The sequence below is a fragment of the Mus caroli genome, chromosome X (assembly GCF_900094665.2).
Source record: "Mus caroli chromosome X, CAROLI_EIJ_v1.1, whole genome shotgun sequence".
Lineage (NCBI taxonomy): Eukaryota > Metazoa > Chordata > Mammalia > Rodentia > Muridae > Mus > Mus caroli.
In genome coordinates, this window is record NC_034589.1 from 34,910,877 (window position 1) to 34,916,767 (window position 5,891).

General features: G+C 40.9%; 1 pseudogene; it reads left to right on the forward strand.

Annotated features, from left to right (window-relative positions):
• The first annotated feature begins 4,206 nt into the window (after positions 1–4,206).
• LOC110287123 overlaps positions 4,207–5,891 on the forward strand; it is a 24,228-nt pseudogene continuing 22,543 nt past the window's right edge.

A 5,891-nucleotide genomic window follows, 5' to 3' on the forward strand; every position in this document is an offset into this window, starting at 1 on the left:
AATTGAGGAAAATATGTAATAAAAATATTAAAAATTAAAAAAAAAAGGTCACAGCCTTAGGAAGGTTGAGAACCACCACTCCTTAGTACCTGAAGAAGCTGGTTCTAATATTATTGAAGGATCACCAGTGGCAGCCAAAGAGTAGATGAACTCAGCAGGCACAGCAAACCCCAAGCCAGAAAACAAGCAGTGCACTTTCTTTCTTCCATAGCCTTACATCTGGGCCACCGACAGAAGGTGCCACTCACATGAAGGGTAGGTCTTCCCACATCAGTTAAGGCAATGAAGACAACCTCCCACAGACATCCCACAGGCCAACCTGATGTAGACAATCCCTCATTAAATCTCTCTTCCTGGGTGATTCTAGGTTGTGTCAAGTTGACATTTAAAATGAACCAGCCGAGTACTCCTCTGCTGCCACCATACCTGAATCCCATTGCTCACTCTAGCCCTGCTCAAGATCTAGTCCTCTGTCTCATGGTCTCACTTCTCCTTTGATATACTTGGATAAACACACACAAACACACACACAAACATGCATGCACACATGCACGGACGCAGACACACCATATATAATGAATTTAAAATACATGATATAGTTTTCTGAGTCTGGCTTGTTCTACTCGGTCCTTTCTTTTTCCAGAAAATGTTATGGAAACCACTACACTAAACTATATCCCCATCAGTAATGTTTAAGACTTCTGTTTTCCTACACTCTCATCCACATTTATCCTTTATTTTCTTGATACAATCCATCCTGACTGGGATGACATAGAATTTCAGTATAATCTTAAATTTCACTTCTATGATGGCTACGATCTTAAACACTTTTTCAAGGTTAAATGGTCACTTGTGTTTCTCCCTTTGAGAACAATCTATTCAGATCATTTATCTATTATTTGAATACTCTGATTGATTTTTGTGTTTAGTTTTGTAGAAGCTTTATATATTCTAGATATCAACCACCTATCTGATGTACAGCCGGTGGTGTTTCTTTCACATTCTGTATGTATTAATACCAGTGAAGAAATGCATTTGCCAATAAGATTGAGAGCAAGCAGGCAAAGTGCAGGAATCTTCTCAAATGGCACCAGAAGGCATGGTCCAGATTAAATGTGAATCTTTCCACCTCAAAAGATCCAGATTTAGGGAGGATCTTCCCACTTTAAGTTATCTAATTAAGAAAAATCCATCCCAGGTGGTGCTTAGCCTGTTCTCCCACTTGGGCTGCTTGCCTAGCAACCAGAGGGCATAGCTTGTGGACAGAGCTGACGGAAGTTATGCTTGGCTGCTCTCCTCAGAACAGTGTAGGGTGGAAAGCAAGATTGCTGCTGTATAATCTGAGCATTAATGGCATCCAGAGTTCATGAGACAGGCAAACACTGGGGAACTGAAGCAATACATGTTGCAAGGCAGGCATTGGTGCAACTTTTGCACTTTTTCCTCAGTCTCAGATTTTCTGCAATCTGGATCCCACACAAAATCACAGGCAAGTGCTCCTCCCACTCCCAGAGCTCCTGCTTGCTGAAGGGGTGGTGATGGGGATCAGAACAGGAAGTGGCTTCTATCTTTTGTTCTCCAGGGCACCTTCTTACCACATTCTTACTCCACGGAGCTCTCAGAGGCTCTGATTCAAAGCCCTCGCCTTGTAGCTAAACTGCTTTTCTAGACTAACAACGGGGCTGGAGCCTCTAATAACCCTTGCTATGGAAAAACGCAAAGACTTTTGACTTCCAAAGCCATATGAGCAGACAGGACTCACGGAAGATGGTGTCCAGTCACTGCACCTAAAGCAAATGCTGACCGGGAAGAGACCATTTGCTGTACCAATGAGCTCTGCAGAGCCCAGGTCCTGTCTACTTAGGCTGCTCTTCTGCACAGTTGCTATGGTCTATCTTGGTTGTTTTCTGAGTCTCTCTTTTTGTTGTTGTTGGTGGTGGTGGTGGTGTTTTGTTTTGTTTTGTTTTGTTTTACTTTGATTTGGGGTTTTTTGGGGGGTTAATAATTTCTTCTGTTTATTTATTTATTTGTTTGTCTATTAATCATTCATTAATTCATTCATTTACTTTACATCCTGATTGCAGCCCCCTCCTCCTTCCAGGCCCACCCTTACATTTTGTAGCAGATTTGCAGCTTGGTCTTCAAGTGGATCCCCTAAATTACAGTGGAGTCTGTCTCTAACTCTGATGTCTACCCTTGGACCCCTTCCCCTAACTGGACTGCCCGCCTGGGCCTCAGTGGGAGAGAATGTGTTCCACCCTGCTGCAACTGGATGTCCCAGGGCAGGGTGGTACCCAAGGGGGACCGGAGAAGGGGAGGAGGTAATGAGGGAGAATATCACATTCTTTCTCATCTTCTGTCCTCTATTATTGAACCTCTCCACTCAGTCAGGAAAACTTCTCTCTCACCCTCTGTTCCACTCACCAAATTTCATAGGTGATGTATTTGATTACCCTTAACCTTAATCACACCAACCTCCTCACATTATTATATCATAGACAAAAACATTGAGGTTCACCAGCACACAGCTATAAAGTACCCTTTAGTCTCTCCCATACCCCCATTCACTTCCTCTTGAATTCATGAGCTCTTTTCTCATTGTTATTGTCACAGAACATTAAATGCATAAATATATAACTACAGCCTGCTGGGTCCATTTACTGTTACTTGTGTGCATATGATTTCAGGGCTGACCAATGGGTGCTGATAACGAATCAAGTGAGTACTGATAACCAATTGGAAGGGTGCCTTATCCCTAGAGATTATTTCACCTGTTCTCAGTTTTTCTTGGTTGCCTATAGTTCTCTGTCTATTTCCCTCTTCCAGGTTAACATGTGTATTGATGTTGTCTTGCCCAATGCTTGTTTTTACAACCATGTTGTTGAGGTGTTGTTTCTCAGAGACTCACAGAAGATTCTTTTAAGACTGTAGGCAACCAAAACTTCAACACATTCCCAAAGTCACTCACCTCACATGGTAGATAGCTGCTCTCCAACTGATTTGCTTCTCGTCTAATCAGTGGAAGCTAGTAAGTTCTACCATCTTTAACTGCCCTTTTTCTGGTTTTGTGTTTCTTTTGATAAGTTTACTCCTAAATCCTTCCATAATTTTTGATGTTGTTGAATTATTTTCTTACTTTCACTGTACAGAAATAAGATTTCCTTCTGCATGTTAATCCCAGAACTTCTAACACTGCTTCATGTATCCTCTTACTTCATTTATTAAGAATTATCCCAATAAATCTTAGTATATTCCTTCAAATTTTCTGCATACAAAATCATATGATCTGCAGTTTTTCTTCTTTCTTTACTTTTTAGATGTCTTATACCTCACTGTTTTGTCTTCTACCCTATGTTGAACTTCAATGCATGATCACCTAGAAGTAGTCAAAATGGAAACGGTAGTAATGGGGCTAGGGACATTACTCAGTGGTTAAGAGCACTGGGTGCTATTGCAGAGGACCCAGGTTCAATTCCCAGCATCCCTATGTTTACACACAAGTATCTGTAACTCTGGTCCCAGTGGATCTAAGACTCTCTTCTAGCCTCCCTGGACACTGCACCCATGATGCAGTGACATCCATGCAGGCAAAACACCCATACATATAAATAAAACTAAAGAGATGATGGTAGCATTCCTGTGCTTTGTGGGAAATCTCAGTTGTTTATGGTTTTTATAGTCGCTCATGTCACATGGAAACTACATATAACTATATCAATTGTAGCTATGCTTATTCCTTCTTCACTTCACACTATAGACGTGGATCTTTTCTCCCTTTAGGACCAAATAGGAAGCTTTACTTTAGCTGGAATGTCCTACTCTCTTGGTAGATATCAAAAACAAGAAGTCACATATTGAAAATACATAGAAACTCTGTCATATATACACCATGGAATATTATTCTGCCATAAAGAAAAAAATTATGTCGCTTTCAAGAAAATGGAACATGAGGTTATCATGCTAAAAGAAATAAAACAAACATGGAAAGACAAATACCATATGTTTTCTTATATATCTTTTTATTATTATTATAAAAAAGGAAAAGAACAGGGGGAGAAGTCGTGATGAAGTAAGGTAATAGGGGAAAATATGATCAATATATTATATGCATATAAAAATATCACAGTGAAACTCATTTTGTAAAATGAATACACACTAATAAAATCATAAACTGTAAAACATTAAAAAATAACAGGTGCCGTAGAGATGGCTCAGCAGGTAAGAGTAATTTCTGCTTTGGCAGAGGTTGAGAATTTGATTCCCAGAACCCACATGGTGGCTCACAATCATCTGTAACTCCAGCTCTAGGATATCCAACATTGTCTCTTGGCTCCATGGGCACTGCATGCATGTGTTGCACAGACATGCAGACAGGCAAAATGCCCATACATATAAAATAAAAACAAATCTTCAAAAAACAAGAAAATAAACCAAGAAAAATATCCAAACAACCCACATACTCGTATAAAATTTCTACTCAGATGTACCATCTGTCATATAGGTTCCCCAGTCTAACCAGACCTGGAACTGGAATCTCTATAACACAGAAGCACTGGAAGGTTCCTTTCATCATTTTTCCATTACAGTGGCAAGAAGCTACCTGAAGTGGGTGCAGTCTGAGTTTATGGCTCTGATAATCAAGTGCCTGGATTTTCCTATCTTGAAGAAATTAAAACCAATAAGATATCTGCCTCAATTCCTATCACAAGAGGCCCAGCAAGTCCTCTAAGAATGACCAGTCATATACCACCACCTTTGTGTTTGTTTCTGGGACAAGGTCTTACTAGGCAACCCTGGCTCATCAAAAACTCAAGATCCTCAGGCCTCAGTCTCATAGAGTTATGATTTAGGAAAGGTGGGGAGCAAATTTAATCAATCCCATGACTTCTAATTTCTACTACTTCTAAGAAGTGTGGAAAAATCTTAACAACAAGTTCAATTAAATATATTAATATAAAAATACTTTAAGACCAGATTTCTTTGTGCTCAAGATGAGATCATTCTTTAGAAGTTGTCCAGGGTTACAGAGAAGATTGCCCCTGAGAAAACACCCAGAATTTGAAAGGAAGGGAACATGATGGCCACGTGACTTGGTAAGTATAATGGCAGCACATTGTCTTCAAGCTTCATTGTCAGCCAGCAGACTGACTCAGTGTTTTTAATTTTCACTATCGACAACTAATTTGAATCCAGAAGATGTTAGTCTCATAAAATTAAATGTTAACTTCCAGATACTACTGATTTGCTTTGGCTTGCAGTCAGCTCAAAAAGCCTCAGTGTATTGCAGAATAAAACATTAGCCAGAATTGAATGTAAATTAGTACTCTTAGTTTGGTTGCTTCCCCTGCCCCCAAACTGATGACATCAGTTTGTATTCCTCAAATGTTCTTTGCAGCATTCTTGTTTATCTAGAGGGTTTTTTTTTTCATTAACTGAATAAAAGTGTGAGGCCCGGTATGGTGAAAGATTTCCAGTTTAAGGCTAACCTGGGCTACATAGTGAGACACTTGCTTTAAAAAAAAAATAAAGTAAAAACAGGACCTCAGGAATGGCGGGAGCCATCTTGGTCCCGGGACTCCACCGAAAAGTAGTCTGCACAGGTGAGAGTGTGCACACAGAAGCGGACAGCTTCTGGGACAGGTGGGAGCCACAGAGCTTCTGAGGCAGCGCCCTTTTGGGGCTCCGGACATCCAACCACCTTCCGGTCCACTGCAGCACCAGGGTTCCTGGCCCAGGGAGTCTCCGGACACCCGCAAGGACCCACACAGGATCCCCCACGGGATCCTAAGACCTCTGGTGAGTGGAACACAGCATCTGCTCCAATCCAATCGCGCAGGACCTGAGACTGCATTAACTAGGGAAGCAGATATCCCGGCCTGATTAGGGGCACA